Source organism: Neovison vison, chromosome 2 (genome assembly GCF_020171115.1).
Source record: "Neovison vison isolate M4711 chromosome 2, ASM_NN_V1, whole genome shotgun sequence".
In the NCBI taxonomy this organism is placed as follows: Eukaryota; Metazoa; Chordata; class Mammalia; order Carnivora; family Mustelidae; genus Neogale; species Neogale vison.
The window spans coordinates 150823497-150846896 of record NC_058092.1 but is presented as its reverse complement, the minus strand read 5'-3'; the positions used below and the strand labels follow the sequence as shown (position 1 = coordinate 150846896).

Sequence of the window (23400 nt, the reverse complement as noted above, 5' to 3'; positions counted from 1 at the left end):
ATGTTCCTGGTCTACGTGCTCTGTTGAGAATTTTGATTGCAAACGGATATTAAAGTTTGTCAAATGCATCCCTGCTTCTCAAGATGATCACATCATTTTTATTCTTTATTTTGTTAATGTGCTATATCACTTTGATCGATGTGTTCCTGTAAACCATCGTTGCATTCCTGCAAGATCCCACTTGATTATAGTATATGATCATCTCAGCATATTGGTGAACTTAGGTTTTTAGTATTTTGTTGAACATGTTTGCATCTATGGTTATCAGGGATGTTGGACTGTAAGATTCTTTTCTTGGGGTGCCCTCGTTTATTTTTGTATCAGGGTAATGTTGGCCTCAGCAAGTGGTTTTAGAAGCTTTTTCTTCTGTTTTTTGGAAAAGCAGGCAAAGGACTGGTATGAATCCTTCCCTGAATGGTAGAATTTACCATGAAAAGCATCTGGTTCTGGAACGTGGTTTTTTGGGAGGTTTTAAATGGCTGATATGATGAGTACTGTGTTTTATGTAAGTAATGAATCACTAAAGATGAAACTATTTCCATATCTTGGTGGTGGGATGGACGAAGGGGAACGAGAGTCAAGGGGGCCCAGCACTCAGAGGCTCCATCTGCCACTGCGGCTGTGCCATTCCTCTCAGATGCTGGCAGAGGATGAAGGACATGGTGGAAACACGGCAGAGTGGTGGTGGCGGGAATGTGGGGTCCGAGCGGGGTGATGAGACTGATGCGTGGCTCTCCTGTCCCACCCATAGGGTATCAGATTGCCTACTGCCTGGCCAACAGCAACTCCAGCACATTCATCACAGTGGAAATGGGTGCTATGGTGAGGCGATTCATGGCCACCGAGCTGGACCCAGAGGCAGCGTACATCTTCAGGCTGATGATCAAGATGAGGCAGGGCTGGGGGAGCCCCTAGAGGCCACCATCATCACCACTGAGAAGCGAGGTAAGGCCAGAGGCCCCGGTCCATTGTCCTGGTGATGTGGGAAGACAGCTGGGACCAAGGCTTCCTGGGGAAGGGCTTGCAGGATAGTGCGTCTACATAGCCCGGTATTTACCAGATAGGCAGGAATGTCCCTGGAGAGGAGGTTGTGTAACTGGATCAGGATGGCTCTAAGTCACCATGTTGGAGGGAGGCTCCCTGAAGCCAGGTGCTTTTTCTCTGATGTTCAAGATCACATGATCAGCTGAGCCAGGGGTTCCAAAACACGTTTCCTACCAAGCAATCCTAGGGAGATGTGTCTTCATGGATGGCGCTTCTGTTCCAAGCCCTGGTGAGGTGCTTATTGTTCATTGTCTGGGTTTATCCTCAACTAAATTCTGGGGGACAAAGTGCTGTGAGGTCCAGTTCTACAGAAGACATGGGGCACAGACAGATTCAGTCATTTGCCAGGTACACAGCTGTTGAGGCAGTGATGTGGACACCCTCCACAGACACTGGGCTCCCTGTTCCCACAGCAATCTGCTGTGGGTTCCCATCTCAGTGAGCCCCTGATATGCCATCCAGCTTCATCCTGGGATCTGCCTCAGGGGGTTCCCTTCCCAGGGGCACCCCAACTACTATAGGCCCTTTTTATGCCACCTGAACTTGGAGGGACCGCAAGGGTTCCAGCTTAGGTCTGAGTCAGGACAGAGCAGGGGCAATCTGGAATGCAGAGCAGGCACTGGACCCCCACTCTGAGGCTGCCAGGAGCCTACATGGCTCTCAGGGTAGCGTGGTGCCTGCCAGTTTCTGTGTTACCACCAGCCCACATGCATGGTTCCCTTAGAGTTCTGGCTTCAGAATGTGTGGCTCAGGGACTGCATCCCTGTTCTCTCCACATCCAGGGAGCAGGCTGTGCTTTGGCCCTGCTGAGGCCACAGGGTAGCACACGGGTGGTAGCTTGACTCGGCCTGTCCCCGGAGTGATGTTGAGGGGAACATTGGCTCATTTACCACCTGTGCTCTTGAACGGAGAGCCCCAGCCATGCCCCAGAGCTATCTCCCTGGACTTTGGAGCAAAATCAAAACAACAAAATGAAAGGATCCAGGATACATTTGGGCCCATTTACCTGCAGAGGTACTCTTGGTCTGTGGCTTGCTCATCAATGTCAGAGTAGGGCTCTTACTGGAGCACAGGTAGACTGACAACCAGGCCTATCTGGAAATGTTGCCACCCTGGGAGAAACACATTTGCTCACTACTCAAGCATTATTTGTGCTGTTATGCCGAATCCTCCTCTGACCCACCTGCGTACCATGAGAGGCTGAGTGAAATGCAGTGCCTGGAGTATAGATTATGTTGGCTTCTCTATACATCTGTCCCTAGGGGTTATTCAACTGGTGGGGAGGGGGTTAGGGAGCAGGTATTTGGGGCTGACATGCCTTGCTTCCGAGGAGTCTCCTGTGTTTGAGCAGGAAGGCGGGGGGCTGCAGTCTGATCTGGCACCTGGGCCCATGTTGGTTACCACGGTGGTTGGGTTGAGGGGAGCACAGGGCCTGCCAGGCGGAGTCTGTGGTTCCTTAGCTGCCTGTTGACAGCCTGCACCCAGGGCTCGGGGCACTGGAGCAGAGCCGGAGCCCCAGGGCCCAGGAAGATGCGCATAGGAAAGGACTGGAGCCAGGGAGGGAGGGAAGCAGGCAGGCCCATACAGCCACGGAAGCCAGCCAGGTCACTGGGGGGCTGAATCCCAGCTCTCTGCTCTCTGCTGCATTGGAGGGTTGGCATGTCTCAGGACAAAAAGCACACAGTGGGAAGTCTGCCATCACCACAACCCTGAAGTAGACTGTGTGGTGTGGCATGCATTCAGGCACCTGGGTGCGATGGGCGTGTCTCCTCATCCAGTCTCCTTTCAGATGCCTAGGTCAGCACCTGGGCGTTGAACAGAGAGCAGCTAGCTAAGGTGCGGGAGTTCTTTCTGAGGAGGCTGGCAGGTGGAATGCTGCCCTGTGGCTGAGGTGGGCAGTGGGGGTAGAGACCAAAATAGCCTGCTAAGCGCTAAGGCTCAGGTTTTGTGCAAGGGGATTCTTGGAGGCGCCACAGAAGAAGAACCCCATCTGCCTGTCCCTGCAGAAACCTTGGTTGGGTGCAAGGAGGGAGAAAGGAAGGAGTATATTTGTTCTTTCCACCCCTATGCGCGTTATCTTCTTCCAAAGAGATCCATTGAGGACATGGAACACAGAGGCCGAGCGACCTGGTGGACACCAGGAGAGGGTGTGCTATGCAACTGGGGGAAAAAGGGCTAGACCTGCCTGACCATGGTGGATGCAAAGGGGTCACTGAACAGGTTTGTGGCCTTGGTCAAGGCGGTGAACTGCAGGGCTTTGCCATTATCCAGGAAGCCTCTGTAAACGCTGTTGCAAATCCTTTACAACCTCTCTGGTTTTCTCCTTGGGAGAAAATTCTAGAAGCAGAAACCTTAGCTCAGAAGACATAAGCGTATTTGGCTTGGAGATACGGAAACTCATGGACACACCATGCCCTGGCGATCAGGATGCAGGTCTTGTGGCCTCTCTGCTTCCATGTTGATGTCTTGCCTTCTATGTTAGGTGAAAATATATCATTAAGTGTGTGTGCACAGGCCTTTTATCCCTACTCTGCCATTAAATGCCGGTGACTATACACGGTGATGTGTCTTGTGGGGTCTTAGTTTCCGATCGTGAAAATTCTCAAACTCAACTGGGTATGGATTTGCAGAACTCATAGAAAAGCTGCAGTCAAGCCAATAAAGAATTAGTAAAGGGGGACAGAGTGAGTTGGGGAACATAAGCCTACCTTTGTGACTCTTGTTTGAAATGTTGCTGGTTCTTTAATATTTCTTCTTCCAGATTTAGGGAAACTGTATCTGAAAATATCCATGATCTACAGAAATGTGATGAAATATTTCTGTGTGAACAAATGGGAGAATTTAACTTCTCTCCCTTCCTGAACCCTCCATCATTCAGAAACTCTCAGGGAGAATTCTTTCTTCCAAGGTACTTAGGATTATTGGCACAAGTTCAGCACAAGTGCCTTTTTCTCGTTAACAGGACACCGCTGGAAACATTGGTTATTTTACCAAGGGATTGAGTGAAATGTCCAATTTGACAGTAATGTGTATAGACTCAGATAATGACCAGACAATTAAGGGTGACTTTGTGGAGCCCCTTGGCAATAGCGGCTTCACACCTCGATGACACAGTACTTAGGAGCTTTGCCAGATGAGTAGGGAATGTTACCTGTTGGCAGGTATAGGAACCTCAGGATATTTGGGGGACCTCGAGAAGAGGAATCCACCCAAATCAACAGGTATTGCAGTCAAGTCTGATGGGAGTATTGCACTTGGCTTTGGCCTGGACACACTACTGAAAGTTCACTCTAGAGATTCCTCATGAGAAGTTCCAACACAGCAGGGTTTCAAAAGCTGTATGGAATGGTCCATCACTATGCCACCAGGCTTAGTTAGAATAGATGCTAAGAAACCAAGTGTGCTTGCAGCTGCCTTCTTGCATCTAAGAAACCATCCCAAATCTGTTGAACTGAAAGCCATCACCCATGTGGACTGGCACCTGTTGCCACCACCGCCAGGTGTTTCTGTGCCTCACAATGGGTCCTGTGAAGCTCTGAATCTGTTTAATTCAAAATCAGGTTTGGGGACCTCACTTTGTAGGGTGGCAGTGTTTTCGGATTGGGAAAATCCTATCAAAACTTTACCCCAATTGTCCCAGAATCCTCTAGAAGGATTGGAGGGCTTGCCCTTTAGGTCAGTAGCATAGTCTCTGGTTAAGAGTGAAGCAACTTCGATCTCCAAGGTATAGGTTACATTCATATTGGGTGGTGATTAGTTGTTGTTTTTTTTTTATTTCTTTTTTTGAGTTCCAGGGTCTATGAGAGGCATGTCTTAGAAAGGAAAGACCAGAGGCTCATTTCAGCCAAATAGAGTTGTGAGGAAAGAAAGGAAGCAAGACTAACAGAGTCACTCACATAGAGTAGAAAAGACATTGAGGAGGTAGAGTATATGCATATCTCCAACGGGAGTTCCGTGTCATTGAAGTTACAGGGTAGAGGAATGAGAATGCATGTCAAAGGTGAACGAAGATTCAAGGAGAAGTAAGCAACCCTAGGATGGTCATGCAAAATGCAGTTGAAATAGGGTTTATGCAGATCTTCTGTTCGATTTATGGGAGCAGCAGAAACTTTATTTAGACTCCTGTCACTAGTTGCACATGGTGATTGACCTCTGGGCCATTTCCTGGCCCACATCCTCCAGCTTGGGTCTGGCAAAGATATCGTGGAACTCCTGGTAGCCAGTTGACCGTGCATGTTATCATTTGAAGGTCTGCTAGCAGCAATGTTAAATCTTTAAATTTCGGGATTCTGTGGTTTTGGCCTCTTTCAGCTTGTGCTCTCTGCTGGAAGGGAGGGGCATGCTTTCAGTTTTGTGTGACATTGTGTCTTCCCGAGTACGGGTCCTGAGACCTCAACTAAATGCTCTCCCTATTTTTACAGGTGGTGCTTTGAACCTCAGGTGACTTGACCTCGTTGGCAGCATCCAACACATCTGGCCTCTGTCTCTTCAGTGCAGATTCAAGTGCAAAATATACAGGAATGTGACCTCTGTCATCTCCCTGGTGGATGTATATCACAGTCGTAAGTTGTCATGGTTCTGAACCTACCGCCAGGGTTGAAGTTCAGGCCTTGACTTGGGTATCTTTTTTTGCCAGCTTCTGTCTTTCTTCTGGAGGGAAAATACCCTCTTCTTGTCGATTAACTTGGAGACGTACCCTTAACCAGAATGTTTAGAATTTGCTGCTTGGGGAAGATGACTTAGTGGCACATGTAGAGAAGGTTCTACAAGTCCCTGCCCCACAAGAAACTTCTGAACTCCAGGTTGCCTCTGGTAGCAGAATCCTGAGTTATTGCAGCCTGACTTTGTATAGACATTCTCTCGATGATCAGCTTTCTGCCCACACTTGCTTTATTGGGCCATTCATCTAGAGCAAAGAATCCTGGGAATCTTTACAAATGGATGTCTGAGTGGACTTCCGCACACATTATCTCTCTCTCTCTCTCTCTCTCTCTCTCTATCTCTCTCTCTCTCTATCTCTGTGTTTCTTTTTGTGGGCGGAGTGGGAGTTGCAGAGGATGAGAGAGAAACTTCAGCAGGCTCCACATGCCTTGCATAGCCAGACACGGGGCTCAATCCCATAACCCTGACGTCATTACCTGAGCCAAAGCCAAAAGTTGGTCCCTTAACTGAAAGAACCAGGGAGGCATTCCTGGACAGGCTTTGTGTTTATGGAAGGGACCGTAAGAACCCCCTTCTGTTCTAAAATCTACCGAATCAGGGAGTATTTCCACATCTGCAGTGGTCGTACACCTTATAGGCCCAGAGATACGTAGCTGTTCTTGTTGGTGGAGAAAAGCCCTTGGCTCCCACGTTCTCATAGATGGGGAGGAAGCCTTCACTGCCTGATGCTGAACTGTCGAGGTTTTCCTTCCCTGATCCCAACAGGTCTTCCAGAAGAGCTTCTTTGTAAAAGATGAAATTAATTGGACAGCCTCCAGGTGGCACAGTTGGGTAAGCATCTGCCCTTGGCTGAGGTAGGATCCCTGGATGCTGGATATCAAGCCCTGTATTGGGTACCCTTCTCCATCTTCCTCGCTGCCCGACCCCGACTGTTCTTGCACCCTCTCTAGCTCTGTCGCTTTCCAATAAGTGAAGTAAATAGAGATATTTCTAAGCATGTGATTAACTTGTAAATCCTTTGCACTTTGTAAGGACAATATTAGTAGAATTAAGGACACATGAGAGGTAGATCACAAACCATGTGTTTGTTGAATCTTGTGGCCATTCATCCTTGCACGATATACATACATCAATAGGTTAAGGTTTTCTTGAACATACATCGAGGGTGCACTTGAGATGGCTTTGCTGGCAGGAGGTGATTTTATTAAAGCACAGGGATACGATCCTTGGGTAGAAAGCGTTGCTTGCTGGGGTCGTGACGGGAGGCTGACTCTCTGGGAGGGCTTTGAGGGAGGTCAGGCAAAAGGGAGGTTTTGCAAGAACGTTGCAGGAGGACAGAGGGCACCCAGGATATGGGAGGTGTTGCTCTTGTGAAGGGAAGGTGGTTTTTTCTTCTAGGAAGGCATTAATTGAAAGATGGTAGGGAGCTTCCAGGAGGAACGTTACCTTCCTCCTCTCAAAGGTCCTTCTCAAGGGATGGCAGGTTTGAGAAGAAACTCTGTTTTACGGATATTTCCTTCGGCCTCAGCCTCCCTCTGTGTCGTCGAGGGGAGGAAGATGTCAGGGATTCAGGATACAGAGATTCAGGCCTCTGGCAGGTCGCTAGCCTCTCGTTAAGCGAGCCTCTTCCTGCAGAATCACGAGGACTTTTATAAACCGAGGGAGACTCCGGTCTTGCCGGTTTTTTTTTTTTTTTAAAGTGATTATTATTATTATTTTTTTCTATTTTATTTATTTGAGAGAGAGAGACAGTGAGAGAGAGCATGAGCGAGGAGAAGGTCAGAGAGCGAAGCAGACTCCTCATGGAGCTGGGAGCCTGATGTGGGACTCGATCCCGGGACTCCAGGATCACGCCCTGAGCCGGAGGCAGTTGTCCAACCAACTGCGCCACTCAGGCGTCCCTCTTGCCGGGTTTTGATCTCCATCTGGGGAGAATCTGTTTTTTCCTTTCCTCAGCTTGAGGGCAGTCAGAGCGCCTGAGGGACGTCCCCCGTATCACAGGTTGGGGGGCGGTGTGGCGTGCCAGCTCCTGCTTGGTGCTCAGCTAGCCTTCTCCTCCTTCCTCGTGTGCCCCTGACCAGTGCGGAGCCTTGCGTGGTTAAGGTAGTTGAAGGAGGACGGTCTCATCTTCTGTAGCTTCTTCCTGCTGAATAGGGGCATAGAGCTGTCCTACCCTGTGGGTCATTCCTGGTCAGGTGGGGGAAGCCCAGCTGTGGGAAGCCTCTGTTGTCAAGAGTTGTAAAAGGAAGAGGCCACTGAGTGCAGGGGAGAACTTGTGACTGGGTCTTCCTGAGTAGAAAGGACCATCTGTCCTCTGGAAGTTACTGCAGTGTGAAGGGTTCCTGCAGAGATGGGGCATGGGGTGGGAAAAAACACAACAGGGTTAGAAGAAGAAAGAGAAGGAGAATCCCCATGAAGAGTCCTCTGATAGTGGGTGAGAACCCCTCCCCAGGTCAAGAGTTGAGCCAGTCCTTAAGGAGAGGGATCCTTGGAAGTGGAGATTTGAGCAGTGGTATCTGGTAGGAACCCAGAGTTCTCTTTGAGATCATGGGGAATGTATGCACAGCATTGTGTCTTTCGATGGGCACAGGCTCCACCTTGTGTAGCAGTTACCACCTCTGAAGCCTTTGTGTTCTGTAGAACTGCTTTATGTGTTGGGATCATTCCCGTATTTCGCTGAGAAATCCTGTTTGGGGTGACACGGTGGGCCTTGACTGTGTACTCAGTAAGGACTTCCCCATGCATGCCCCACGACATCCTCCATTCCCAAAGAGGGACAACGATGGATGTTAGGTGGCCACGTCAGAGGAACAGAGCACCCGTGCACCGTTGCTTGAAATGGGGAAGGTCGTTGGGTCGGTGATGGTTTTCATGATGCACCCACGCACTTGGCCCAGCCCAAATGTCCGGTGGCCTCTGGAGCTTGGGGAAGCCATGGGCCCAGGTTAGAGCTTCATGGCCATTGCATCCCAGCTAGGGGCCCTTATCGAATCCCAAGTCTCCTTGAACCGCAGTCAGGCTTTTAAGGGCTCCTCCGGTTGGGAGGGCCATTCTTGGAACATGCAACCATTCCAGGCCCATATCGGGTTGGCGGGTCCTGGCTTGGGAAGAAGAGCCATTTCTGTCAATTGCTTCATGGGCGAAGAGGACGAGGAAGGCCTGTTGGGAGTCCAGATAAATGCTTGTATGATTTATTGTCAATGAGAACCAACAGGTGGGCACTAGGATCTCTGCTTTGGGGGCAGACATGTTTGCTGACAGGCTTTGGCCTCAGCAGTCCGAGTTTGACTGATGACAGCATACATGGTTCTTCTTACTCCCTTTCCCTGAAACTGTTGCCATTGTTAAAGCACCTGTCCTCTGAATTTTCATAGGGGCATCTTCAGTCTGGTGGACTTCAGAACCTTTCCAGAGTTAGGAGCCATGGGCGTAGAGCGGTCGGGTGCAGGCCCAAAGGTCGCTGGGTGTCCAGTTGGGTTGGTTTCGGATTTAGTTCAGGCGTGTCTGGAAGCGTAAGGTGGTACTTGATAATAGCATTGGCTGGGCGTCATGGTTTGGTGGCCTTTGTTCTCTGTGATGCTCTGGAGCTGATGCCAAGTCCTTAGAGTCGCGGGCCATTCCCGTAGGAATTGGGAGGTTCCTTTTCTCAGAAGGACAGTTGGATGCTTAGCTAAAACCTTTTTTTGCCAATGTACCTGAATAAGGATGGCTTCTTGGATCAGTAGTACTGGGAGGGAAGAAACCATTCCAAGAAGCCCTTTTGATTGGAGGTCCCACCGGAAGATCTTCTTTAGTAGGAGTCGCTGGTGAGTGGGAGAAAACTTGTCCGGGAGATAAGGGCACCCCAAGTGCACCCTCCACTCCAGGTAGAGAGCGGGGTCCTTCATTGTCCCAATAAGTCTCATCCCAGCCCCATCCAGCTGGTCAAGGTGCTCGTTGAGTTCCATAGTCATGGGGAAATCAGTTACATGTTCCAGTTGGTGAATGAACCCTGAGCCCATGGGGTCCCGGTATTATGCCCCCAGAATAAGAAGCAAGGGGACTGCCCGCCCACGAGCTAATGTGGCCATGTTTCTGAGGGTGACCTCAAGTTGTCTAGCTGAGTTAAGCGACACATTTGGAAAGGCCACCAGAGTTAGACGTGAACGTGCACAAAGATGGGTTTTTGAAACCAACTTTTCCTCTTCAAAAGAACACTCCTTTCCAGAGATAGCCAACTCAGGGCTCATGTCCTTGGAAAGCACCTTGGGGTCGACTCGAGGGGCAGCAACCCTACCCCTGCTGGATTCCCCGAGCGTGCTGCCCTGGAACCACCCCTGTCGCTTCCATGCACAGGATCGTGACCAATGCTGGGCTCAACAATGGCAGCGGCCCCACAAAACGGGCCCCGCTCAGCCTATGTGTTTGGCAGCAGCGAGAGGTGTAGGGAGGAGAGGCTGTCCCTCATCTGAGCTCCGACTCGGGAGCACCCAAACGCCATGCCAGAGGAACTGGGGCCCCAAGCACCATGCTGCACCTCGGGGAAAACTTGGGCCTCAGGTATGGCAATGCTAGATATCTAGGACGTACCGAAATGGGACCCAACATTCCTTCGGCTCATTTTGTCACTATTAATTAAATCAAAGATAGTTTCTTATTAAAAGACCTTTTGAAAGTTGTAAGAAAGAAATATTAAACATTCATTTTTTTTACTTGCCTTAAACACCCGCATCTCTTTTTTCCAGAGGTTGCTTGGGTTTTCTGACCTCAGGGGATTAATAGTGTTCACAGGAAAACAGATGAACAGTGTGGCTTGAGATTTTTAATTTTTAATTTTTCCCACCTCAGTTCTGAAAAAGCCATAGTGTTTCCTCCTTTAGGTTACTGTTAAATGTGAAACTCATCTTCTCACATTTTTAATTTTTCTCTGTCACAGAACCTAAAGTGGTAATAAATCAAGAAGAAACAAATGTTTACATTCACTCAGTGACGAGTATCCTGTCTAAGCTCACCATCTGTCAGAGCCACACATGGACACGTAAGTATCTTGTATGTGGAGCTGTGTAGGCAGGTAAATCCAGGAACTGCAAGGCAGGCCAAGTCTCTTCTAACTTCCTCCTTCCTTCTTCCTGAGCTCTCCCTCCTCCACTAAGAGCAGAAAATGAACACATCCCAGGTGAGCTTTTTGTTTGTTTATTTCCACTTTGTTTTAAAATTAGTATTCCTAAAATTTGAAAGGATTCATATTTTTAAAACAAAATAATAGAGGGGCTCCTGGGTGGCTCAGTGGGTTAAAGCCCCTGCCTTTGGCTCAGGTGATGATCCCAGGGTCCTGGGATCGAGCCCCACATCGGGCTCTCTTCTCAGCAGGGAGCCTGCTTCCCTCTCTCTCTGTGCCTGCCTCTCTGCCTACTTGTGATCTCTGTCTGTCAAATGAATAAATAAAATCTTAGAAAAAACCCGAAAAGATAGAAATAGGCAAGAATTATTTGAAGGGAAGTATATCAAGCAAATTCAAAGAACAGTTGGTAGAATGAGAAGCAGGACTCTTAATTTCACAGAGTTGTCCAAGTTGTAAAACTTCCTTTGATTTTTCTAATAACAACACTGAAATTTCCTAAAATCATATCTGATAGACCCAGCATTGTGCTAGAAGTGTATGGATGCTTTTTAGGGGACCGAACAATGAGGTTAGAGTGGACAGCTCTCTCATGGTCCTGCTTGATCCAGGAATAGGACTTTGAAGATCTGGTGGAATGGAGGGACCACGCGTCCTCCAGATAACTCTCCCTAAGTGTTTGTGTCCGCTTGTTCACATCTCTAACTTGAATAGCTGACTGTTCTGGCTTTGGTTTCTGCATTTCTCATTCATATTTCAACTTCATGAATGCATTCTTGCTTCTTTGACATTCACCTGAGTCAGCTCTGGAAAAGGCTACGAAATTGTAGTCAAATCCAGTTCTTGGCTTTGTATTACTTGACCATCCTGCAGCATAACCCTCAGTCTCTGTTGTCTCTGACACCTGCCTGCTAGCTTTCCTTTCTTAACTCTGATACATCTCCTTACTGTTCCTCACAAAGTTGTCTTTCCCTTTTGCCCCAGACGTTGCCTCTCCTTGGGTTTGTTGCCCAACCATCCTTGGCTCACTGTTTTTCTTCAGTCGGTGTTTTTTCCTGACTGGTCTTCTCTCTCTCTCTCTCTCTCTCTCTCTCTCTCTCTCTGTCTTTTTAATAAAATACTTTTGAATTAGTAATAACATGGTTAAAAGGTTAAGTGATGTTCCCTGTAGGAAGGGTGACATTTTTCATCTCAACTGAGTCACTTCCACTGAGAATGAAAGAGGTTCCATAAAGTTATGATGGGACAACTGGGTATATCGGGACAGTCCCAGACAAACTGGAGTTATGGTCCTCCTGCTGTAGATACCTGTCTGTCTTGTTTGTCCTACCAGTGTTTGTTTTTTGAGTTACAAGATACTCTTGTGGGGCGCCTGGGTGGCTCAGTGGGTTAAGCCTCTACCTTCGGCTCAGGGATCCTTCATGATCTCAGGGTCCTGGGATCGAGTCCTGCATCGGGCTCTCTGCTCAGCGGGGGGCCTGCTTCCCTTTGCCTGCCTCTCTATCTACTGTGATCTCTCTCTGTCAAATAAATAAATAAAATCTTAAAAAAAAAAAGATACTCTTGTATGCCCCCTACTTTTATTTAGAAGGGAATCCATCATCTTTAGGGCTTTCCGAACTTAGATGCAGCTGTACACCGCTGGCATTCTGTTAAAATGCAGATGTTGATTTCGTGGGTCTGGTGGGGGCCCTGGGTTTTGCATTTCTCAAAAGCTCCCAGGTGAAGTGGACTCTGCTGCTCAGGGAGCCACACTTTGAGTAAGGAGTCTATGCATGATTTTCTGTTCTTTCTTTGCTTTTTTCTCACTTCTTAAAAGGCTGTCCCAGACATCTGTATCTAAACAGAACATGGATTGTTTCTTTGTTATAGCTGCACAGTAATTCAAGCATGGACGTTCCATAGTTACTTAACTGGCTATTATTCGTTACGAACTATTTCAAACCTTTTGCTATTACAAACCATGTTCTAGTGCATTACCTTGTACATATCGGTTTTTTCTCTCCGATAAATTCCTAGAAGTGCGCTGCCAGGTCAACGGGTGCATAGAATTGGTAACTCGATCATTCGGGATTGTGGTACCATTTTGTGTCACTCCCATCGACACCGCATCCGTGCTTGTTTGTCCACAGCTTCTGCCATAGAACATGTGGTTCAACTTCTGGAATTTGGGCTGTGGAAAGAGAAACATGGTATTTTATGAAGTTAATATCTGCAAGCTTCTTTTTTATTTTTTTTTTTTTAAAAGGACTTTTTTTTTTTTTTTAAAGATTTTATTTATTTATTTATTTGACAGAGAGACAGGCAGAGAGAGAGAGAGGGAAGCAGGCTCCCTGCTGAGCAGAGAGCCCGATGCGGGGCTCGATCCCAGGACCCTGAGATCATGACCTGAGCCGAAGGCAGCGGCTTAACCCACTGAGCCACCCAGGCGCCCAATATCTGCAAGCTTCTTAACTGTGAGTGAGGTTAAGTATTTTTCCATGGATCTGAAAGGTGTATTTACGTTTCTGTGAACCCTCTGTTCATATCTTTTGCCTATTTTGCTCTTAGGTTTGTGGCTTTTTTGGTCTTTCTTCTACTTCAGTGTCTAGATCTTTATAGATTAGGGATACTAGTGCTTGTCCATTTTATGGGTTGTAAAGTGTTATTTTATGGGATGCGATTTGTCTTTTGATAGTTGACCATGGTGTTTTCTCCCCCATGCAGGTATTCTGTTTCAGAATGCCACCTTTCACTTTGTCGTTTCTGTAGGCTCCCCTTGGCTGTGACAGTTTCTCAGACCTCCCTTGTTTTTGATAACCTTGGCAGTTTTGAGGAGTACAGTTAGGTGTTTTGTAGAATGTCCCTCAATTGGGAATTGTCTGCTGTTGTTTTCATGATTAGACTGAGGTTATGGGTTTCTTGGAGGAAGACCACAGAGATAAAATGTCCTTTGATCTTATCATATCAAGGGTTAGTGCTCTGGACATGACTTATCACTTTGTTTTCTCTGTCCTCATGCTGTACTCCTTGGAAGGAAGTGGGCAATTACACTATACCACTTACACTATACCTCCTTCCTGTTGGCGTAACTACACAATTATGGACATAAATTATCAGGAATTCTGCATAGGAGATTTTTCTGTTCTCTCCTGTTTACTAATCCATTTCTATCAGCACGAATTCATGGATAGTTATTTTATATTTTGATTCTAGTACAACGATACCTTGTTCCTTTTGTTGCTCAAGTTGCTCCAGGTTGGTTACTAAAAGCATCTTCTAGCGGCACCTGGGTGGCTGAGTTGGTTGAGTGTCTGACTCTTGATTTCGGCTCAGGTCATGATCTCAGGGTCCTGGGATGCAGCCCCACGATGGGCTCTTTGCTGAGTGTGGAGCCTGCTTGAAATTCTCTCTCTCGGGGTGCCTGGGTGGCTCAGTGGGTTAAGACCTCTGCCTTCGGCTCAGGTCGTGATCCCGGGGTCATGGGATCGAGCCCCACATCGGCCTCTCTGCTCAGCAGGGAGCCTGCTTCCCCCTCTCTCTCTGCCTGCCTCTCTGCCTACTTGAGATCTCTGTCTGTCAAATAACTAAGTAAATAAATATTCTCTCTCTCCCTGTGCTCCTCCCTGCTGCTTTTGATTTCTCTCCTTTTCCTACTTTTTCAAAAACAAGTCAATAAATTTTTTAAAAAGCACCTTCTGTCGGTTCCTGTGTCTATTGACATACCCTGTTATTGTTTGAATATTTCTACCTTACTCTGTGGCAGTAGATTTTCCAGGTTCATCTTATGTCTTTCCTGCCCTAGAATTAGCCATTTTTTCCCCCTAAGTAGTTCTGGTTCTTTTCATTGGAGCATAGTATGAGAAACCAAGATTGGGGGCCTAGGTGTGTCTGTTGTGACTGTTAAGTCATTGCTCAAAGACCCTCTCAGCTAACTGAACAGGGAATATGTGTATACTCACTCATGTATATACACGTGTCTATAAATATTTTAGTATGTAACCATCTGTGTCTATAGTAAGCTAAGTATACACACTGTTGTCTCCTGTTGTAAGCATTACCAGATGGAACATTCTCACCTTCTCTCCTTGCTTGTCTGTAATCTCCTGCACTAACAGTGAGAATCCAGCTAACATCTGAATTTCATTGATTTGATAGTTCAATTCCAGAATACACATACTCTGGTTTCAGAATTGCATACATGATTTCGGAGTGGTTAACCCATGGATGCTTGATTCTCTCAGTTTGGGACCATTTGAATTAAGGTGCTAGAAATATACACATGTAGGTTTTAAAACATAAGTTTTCAAAAACATAGGGTGTGAAATTGCTGTGTTGGTTATATACGTATGTATGTATGTTTAGCTTCGCAAGAAATTCCCAAACTATTTTTACAAAGTTGCTGTATCCGTTTTTGTTCCTACCAACTATGAATCAGAATCTCGTTGTTCTGATTCTGGACCTGAAATTGGTACTGTCATTATTTTTGAGGTAACCATTCCAATACCTGTGTCATGTCGTCTGCATACTCCCACTGAGGTGATGTGGAACATCTATCTGTTTGTGTATTTATTTGCTATCCTGATATCTCTGGTGAAGAGTTGGTTCAAATCTTTTGCCTATTTTTCCTTTGGTCATTTGTTTTCTTATTATTGAAGCTTTAAGAGCTGTTTTGTGATGTTGGACACAAAGCCTTTATTAGATATCTGTGTTCCAGTTATTTTCTCCCTGTCTGTGCCTTATCCTTTCATTTTTCTTAAAAATGTCTTTCACAGAGCAGAAGACTTTATTTTTAATAATGTCCAACGCATGCTTTTCCCCATAGAATATGCTTTTGCAGTGTTGTATCTAAAAACTCATCACCAAGTCCAGTGTCCTAGAGATTTTTCTCCTGTATTCTTTATTCTTGAATTTTTACATTTAGATGTCTGATTTCGTTTTTTGTTAATACTTGTGTAAGGTCTGTGTCTAGTTTCATTTCTTTTGCATGAGTGTTCGGTTGTTCGAGCACCATTTGTTGAAAGACTATCTTTTCTCCTTCTATTCTCTTTGTGCCTTTGTCAAAAAAGGTTTGACTTTACTTTGGTAGATCTATTCCTGGTCCTTCTAATGTGTTCTGTTGTTCTGTGTGTCTCTCTCAGCACTAACACCCTGTCGTGGTTGCTAGTAGCTTCATAGTAAGTCTGAAGACCAGGTGAGGTGAATTCTCATTTTTCTTCCACATTGTGTTGGCTGTTCTATTTTTCTCAAAGCTTTTTAAAAGATGTTATTTGTTTGTCAGAGAGAGAGAGCACAAACAGGGGATGTCACAGGCAGAGAGGGCAGAGGGAGAAGCAGGCTCCCCTCTGAGCAAGGAGCCTGACTCGGGACCTCATCCCAGGACTCTGGGGTCATGACCTGAGCTGAAGGCAAATGCTCAACCACCTGAGCCACCCAGCTGTCCAGTGTGTTGGCTCTTCTGGATCTTTGGACTTTCTGTGTAAACTTCAGAATCTTCTTGTCAGTATCTGCAAGAGAACTGGGAGGTTTTATTTGGATTTCATTGCATTTATCGATTAAGTTGGAAAGAATTGACGTCTTTGCCATATTGAGTCTTGCTACTGATGACTACGAAGTCTCTCTCCATTTATTTAGATCTTTGGTTTCTTCCATCAGATTTGTCTTACTGCCCATATAAATATTGTGTGAGATTTTATACCCGAGTACCCTTTTTAGGGGTGTACTGTAAATGGTATTTTTTTCATTTGAAAATTTGGAATTCAACTCTTTATTCAGATATAGGAAAATAGTTGACCTTTTTATATTGACCTTGTAGCCTATGATGTTTTGGTATTTCCTCATTACTTCCAGTAGATTTTTTTTCTTTTTATAAGATATTTGAGGTTTTCTACATAGACAATAATATTGACTTCAGATAGAGTTTTGTTTTTCCTTTTCAATGAAACACCCTCATTGTCTCATGCCCTCTTTCCATCCACCTTCCCTCTAGTAATCACCAGTTTGTTCTCTATATTTGTGCGTCTCTTGTTTTTGCCTCTTTTATGCTTTGTTTCGTTTCTTAAATTTCACATATGATTGACTCATAGGATATTTGTCTTTTTTTGACTATTTCATATAGTATTATACCCTCTAGATTTATCCATGTTGTTGCACATGTTAAGATTTCATTCTTTTCTCTGGCTAAGTACTATTTTATTAGATATCTATATCTATCGATCTATCTATCTCTATCTCTATCTCTACACCACGTTTTTTTATCCACTCATCTATTGACGGGCTCTTCCATATCTTGCCTACTGTAAATAGTGCTGCAATATAAACGTATCTTTTCAAATGTTTTCATTTTCTTTGAGCAAATACCCAGTAATGGAATTACTGGAACATATGACAGTTCTATTTTTACTTTTTGAGGAACCCCCACATTGTTTCCCATAATGGCTGCACCAGTTTTCATCCCCACCATCAGTACACAAGGTTCCTTTTTCTCCACATGATCAGCAACTCTTGTTCTTTCTTGTTCTTTTTCTGCAGGCAGAGTCCCAGGCTGGCAGGAGAAGTGGTCGTGGTCGCTGGGACAGCCCTCCAAAATGGGTGAGGTGACCTTTCAGACTCTGGGGAGGTGAAGGGTTCCTCACATCACAGCAGCACGCGGGCCATAACGTAGGCGGGTTTTACTGGACCCATCAGACAACCTGTGCAAGACGTGAGGACGAGTGAAATGCGCCGCCTGGAATGGAGGTTGTGTTGGCTTCTGGGGCTTCTGTCCCCAGGAGATATTCAGGCCAGTGGGGTGGGGGCTAAGGGGCAGGTTATTTGGGGCAGATGTGCCTTGCTTCCGAGGAGACCCTGTGTTTGAGCAGGAAGGCGGGGGCTGCAGTTGGATCTGGCACCTGGGCCCACGTTGGTCCCCACGGTGGTTGGGTTGAGGGGAGCACAGGGCTGGCCGGCTGGAGTCTGCAGCCCCTCAACTGCCTTTTGACAGCCTGTACCCAGGACCCGGGGCACCTGGGCACAGCCAGAGTCCCAGGGCCCAGGCAGATGCTTATAGGAAAGGACTGGAGCCAGGGAAGGAGGGAGGCAGGCAGGCCCAGGCAGCCACGGCAGGCCCAGCCAGCCAGGTCACCGGGGTGCTCAAGCCTGACTCTCTGGTCTGTGCTTTATTGGAAGGTTGGCGTTTTTCAGGGCAAAATGTGCACAGTGTGAACTCTGCCATAGCCAGGACCCTGAAGTGGAAGAGTGTTGTGGAAGGGGAAGGTAGTCGTTGTTGGTTTTTTTGGTTTTGTTTTTGTTTTTGTTTTCTTGTTGAGTACCAGGGCCCATGAGAGGCATGTCGTAGCAAGGAAAGACCAGAGGTCCTTTTCAGCCTCATGGAACTCCTAGCAGCCAATTCGCCAAGCATGCTTTAGGGGAAGGCCTTCCAGCAGCAATGCTCAGACTTTGACAGATGGCGGGGCCCTGTGGTTTTGGCCTCCTTGAACCGGCACTCCCTGCTGGGACGGAGGGGCCTGCTTCCGTCATGGGTGACTCCGTGTCTCCCCACGTGTGGGTCCTGAGACCTCGACTGAATGCTGTCCTTGTTTTTATAGGTGGCGCTTCGAGGCTCCGGGGGACGTGGCCTGCTGGGCAGCATCCAAAGCGTCTGGCCTCCGTCTCTTCAGTGCAGATGGAAGTTCAGCACGTCCAGGAGTGTGACCGCTGCCATCTCCCTGGTGTACGTGCATCGCAGTGGTAAGTAGTCTTGGTTCTGAACCTCCCACCTGGGTTGAGGTTCAGGCCTTGACTTGGGTGTCTTTCTTGCCGGCTTCTGTCTTTCTTCCGGAGGCAAAGAGAGCCTCTTCTTGTCGATTAATGTGGAGATGTACCCTTGACCAGAATGTCTAGAGTTGGCTGCTTGGGGAAGATGACTTAGTGGCACATATGGAGAAGGTTCTGCAAGACCGTGCCCCACACAAGACTTCTGAACTCCAGGTTGCCCCTGGTAGCAGAGTCCTGAGTTATTGCAGCCTGACCTTATAAATAGACATTCTCTCGATGAACGACTTTCTGCCCACACTTGCTTTATTGGGCCATTCATCTAGAGCAAAGAATCTCGGGCATCTTTACAAATGGATGTCTGAGTGGACTTCCGCACACGTTTTTCTCTCTATCTCTCTCTCTTTCTCTCTCCTGTTTTTTCTTTTCTTTTCTTTTCTTTTTTTTTTTTTTTTTTTTTTTTTTTTGCGGGGGAGTGGGTGTTGCAGGGGATGAGAGCGACCCTTCAGCAGGCTCCACATGCCTTCCATAGCCTGACGCGGGGCTCAGTCCCATAGCCCTGACATCATAACCTGAGCCAAAGCCAAAAGCTGGTCCCTTAACTGAAAGAACCTTGCAGGCATTCCTGGACAGGCTTTGTCTTTACGGAAGGGACCGTAAGAACCCCTTCCTGTTTAAAATCTACCGAATCGGGGAGTATTTCCACATCTGCAGTGGTTGTACACCCTCTCGGGCCCAGAGATATGTAGGTCTTCTTGGTGGTGGAGAAAAACCTTTGGCTCCCACGTTCTCATAGACAGTGAGGAAGCCCTCACTGCCTGATGCTGAACTGTGGAGGTTTTCGTGCCCTGTCTTCCAGAAGAGCATCTTTGTAAAAGATGAAATTAATTTGCCAGCCCCAGGGTGGCGCAGTTGGGTAAGCATCTGCCCTTGGCTGAGGTCAGGATCCCTGGATCCTGGGTGATCTAAGCCCTGTATTGGGCACCCTTCTCCCTCTTCTCCGCTCCCGGACCCCGGCTGTTCTTGCTCCCTCGCTAGCTCTGTCGCTCTCCAATAAGTGAAGTAAATAGATCTATTTCTAAGCATGCAATTAATTTGTAAATCCTTTGCACTTTGTGAGGACAATATTAGTAGAATGAGGGACCCATGAGAGGTAGATCACAGACCATGTGTTTTTTGAATCTTGTGGCCATTCATCCTTGCGATCTATGTACATCGATAGGTTCATGTTTTTGTGAACATACTTTGATCACCTTGTGTTCTGAGACTCTGAGTTCACCCTCGACTTGACGTTCTCATGGATCCCAGGCAGTGTTACTTCCCGTGATCCCACTTCCTACCAAGAGACAGTACCTGTGTCTGTTGTGAGAGCTCATGAGGGAGAAGTCCCCCGTTCTTACTTGGCACAGCGTGCACGGTTGTGAGACCCCGCCTGTTCCGTGAGACTGGCCTTTATGCAAGTACTGCTGGATCAGAGCAGATGTGCTTGATTTCTGGCTATTGGTTACTGGAATAGCGCATTCCGCATCCCTCAGAACGGGGCCCTGTTGTATGTGTTTGCAGTGTCCGAGTTTATATCTCAGAGTCACCCCGAGGTATTCCTTGGGAGGTAGTTGCCCAGTGATTCTCTGATGGGAGTGTCCAGGGAAGAATTTCCCCCCGTTGTATTGGGATCAGTGATTCCTCGGTGTGAGGGTGTCATTGCTGGCTAGGGAAGAAGGGATAGCTGAGCCCATTCCTTGGCTCATCAGACCGGGAGGATTTTCCTGTGTGCGAATCCTCCCAGGTCCTCCTTGTGTTGGCTTGTGAGGAATGGGATTCCCATATGGGATGTCCTCGGCATTCGGCCACAGCGATGAGGCAGGGGGTCCCAGGGGTGCCTGCACCTTCGCTCCCGTGTGAGGGATGAAGCACACTCTGAGATGGTAGCAGAAGCCTCAGGCCTGAGCCCCACCTGAAGCTTCTCCCACCAGGATACGGTGCTAGTGGCTCTCCCCGTGTGAGTTCTCTGGTGTTGGGAAAGGGCCCACTTCTGGCTGAAGGCTCTGCTTCAGTGACGGGAGACAAGGGGTTTGTACTGTGTGATTTCTGTGGCGGTGAGCAAGGTGGGCGCTCTGGGTACAGGCAGGGCCCCAGTGATGACAGACTCCGGTTTCTCGGCTCTGAGTTATCTGGTGTCTCCAAATGTGAGAGCTGTATGGGGCGGCTCTTCCACGTTGACCGCATTTGTCGGGGTTGCGGCCAGTGTGGATCCTTGGAAGCTGGCTAAGGGTGTGGCCTAAACGCTTTCCCCTGAAGATGACATTCAACCAGTTTCTGTCTGTGGGAACGTTTCCCATGGCCCCGAAGGGATGCATGTTGCTGCGAGCTCTGGTGCAGCCATCCCAGCACATGGCTTCTACCCCGTGTGAGGTCCTGGACATGAAGAAGAGCAGAGCTCTCTGAAGCAAGGGTCTCCTACCTTCGTTCCATCCGTGAGGTGCGTCTCCAGTGGTCTTACTGTGTACAGAGGTGAGCACTGCCCTTTAGTTGCTCCCCCCCCGTGTATCATGTCTCCGTTCCTCGGAAGGGTGAGTTCTCTCGTGTCTCCCGAGGTTAGAGCCCCCACTAAAGTCTCTCCCACACTGGGGAGATGGGTGTGCTGCGATCCAGGATGAACGAGCTCTGATGTCCCTGGCACCAGGGACACATGGCTGAAGGCTCTTCCACACTGTCAGCAAATACAAGGCTTGTCTTCCCAGGACACAGCACACCCGGAGTGAGGTGAGGCACGTGAGACCTCTCCGTGCTGTGCCCCAGCATTGCCCGGGTTCCTGTGCAGCGTGAACCCTCTGCTAATGACCAGAACACGAGGGGCTGTGACGGGATCGCTCCCTCACGTTCCTCCCTTTCTGACTCAACAGACGCGCTCCAGCCCCTCCCTTCAGGAATGGTCGCCGTGTCTACCCCTGCAAGCCACTTGCAGTCGCGTGCCTTGCTCCTTTCCGGAATTCAGATAGATCTTTCTACAAGGTAGCCTCATACCCATGTCAACTGCTGATTAAATTTTCAGTGTTTCCGTTTCAAAGACTATATACCCGTGAGTCATGCTGAAGCCAGTGACTTTTCCAGACACATGGGCTGCGGCTTGACTCGAGGTCCATTTCAGCCGAGAAACGAAACTCTTCAGGTTTCAGCTGTATGCTCAGGGTCTTGGATGACAGGAGATTGTGGGGAATGCTTAGCGTAGCCCGTGTCCAGCTCTCGTGTGGAAGGCCAGGGTTCATGACCCTGAAGCTTCCCGTTGACTTGCAGAGCAGACCTTTGAGATGCCCCCGTGTGGGTCTCCCTTCATCCTTTATAATAGGGAACGTGTTGCCGTGAGCTCCTGGGTCTTGTACACACAAATGTGTCCCGGAACACTAGGTGAAAAAGTACTGAAGTGCTGTGTGGGGACTAACAGAACAGAAGGAGAAAAGGAAAGAGGGGGAGGGAGGAAGGAATACAAAGAACAAAAAGATCATGCAGGGAAGGAAGGGAGGGAGGGAGGGAGGGAGGGAGGGAGGGCAGCTTGAAAAAGGGAGAAGAGGAGCTGGTAGAGAGGCATTAGGGGAAAGAAGAATTTTGAAAGTTGTGAGACAAACATCTGAGAGTTAAGATTTGAGTTTGATGACAAAGGAAAGAAATGGAGTCCTCTACTCAGGAGCAGAAACCGGTGATAGGGTGTTGGTGATGAGAACCTATGGACCAGATAAACCTGTGAGACAAAGAAAGGGAGGATGGGATGCTGGGGAGTTTCAGAAGGGCAACGTCAACCACGTCGAGGACTGAAAGAGGGGCCATGTGAGGGTTTGAGTGCAAGAATCCCAGAAGGGTCCTGTCCTCGGGGGATACACAATGTGCAGTGGGTGAGGTGGATGGAGTCGCAAGAGTCGACAGAAATGGGCCCGTGTTGCGGGGTTGTTTCCACAGGAGCCCTACAAGAGACAGGACTGATGTAGGACAGAGGTTAGCATTCAAGGCCGATGGTCCAGAAAAAGTCTTGAGACGACTTTGCTGGCAGGAGTTGATTTTAATTAAAGCACAGGGATACAACCCTTGGGTAGAATGGGCTGCTTGCTGGGGTTGTGACGGGAGGCTGGCTTTCTGGGATGGCATTGGAGGAGGTCAGGCAAAAGGGAGGTTTTGCAAGAAAGTGGCAGGTGGACAGAGGACACCCAGGATACCGTTGGCTTTGCTCTTGTGAAGGGAAGGTGGTTTTTCCTGCTAGGAAGGCATGAATTGAAAGATGGTGGGGAGCTTCTCCCCTCACAGGTCCTTCTCAAGGGACTGCAGGTTTGAAAAGAAACTCTGTCCTACGGACATTTCCCTGGGCCTCAGCCTCCCTCAGTGTCGTGGAGGGGAGGGAGATGTCAGGGCTTCAGGAAACGGAGACCCGGGCCTCGGGCAGGTCGCTAGGCTTTCGTTAAGCGGGCCTCTTCCTACAGAATCACGAGGACTTTTACAAACCGAGGGAGACTCCGGTCTTGCTGGGTTTTGATGTCCATCTGGGGAGAATCAGTTTTTTCCTTTCCTCAGCCTGAGGGCAGTCAGAGCGACTGAGGGATGTCCCCCGTATCACAGGTTGGGGGGCGGTGTGGCGTGCCAGCTCCCTGCTTGGTGCTCAGCTAGCCTTGTCCTCCCTCCTCGTGTGCCCCTGACCAGTGCGGAGTCTTGCGTGGTTAAGGTCGTTGAAGGAGGACGGTCTCATCTTCTGTAGCTTCTTCCTGCTGAGTAGGGGCGTAGAGCTGTCCCTCCGCGTGGGTCGTTCCTGGTCAGGTGCGGGAGGCCCAGCTGGGGGAGGCCTCTGCTGTCAGAGTTGTAAAAGGAAGAGGCCGCTGAGTGCA

General features: G+C 48.1%; 1 protein-coding gene across 1 annotated transcript in view; it reads left to right on the top strand.

Moving 5' to 3' along the window:
- Positions 1 to 10647: 10647 nt before the first annotated feature.
- The window catches only part of LOC122900567 (zinc finger protein 37A-like), a 33045-nt gene continuing 20292 nt past the window's right edge, over positions 10648 to 23400 (top strand). The window contains exons 1-2 of the mRNA XM_044239312.1: positions 10648 to 10723; positions 17315 to 17374. The gene's annotated coding sequence lies outside the window, so the exon portion shown is untranslated. The remainder of the gene's footprint in view (positions 10724 to 17314; positions 17375 to 23400) is intronic.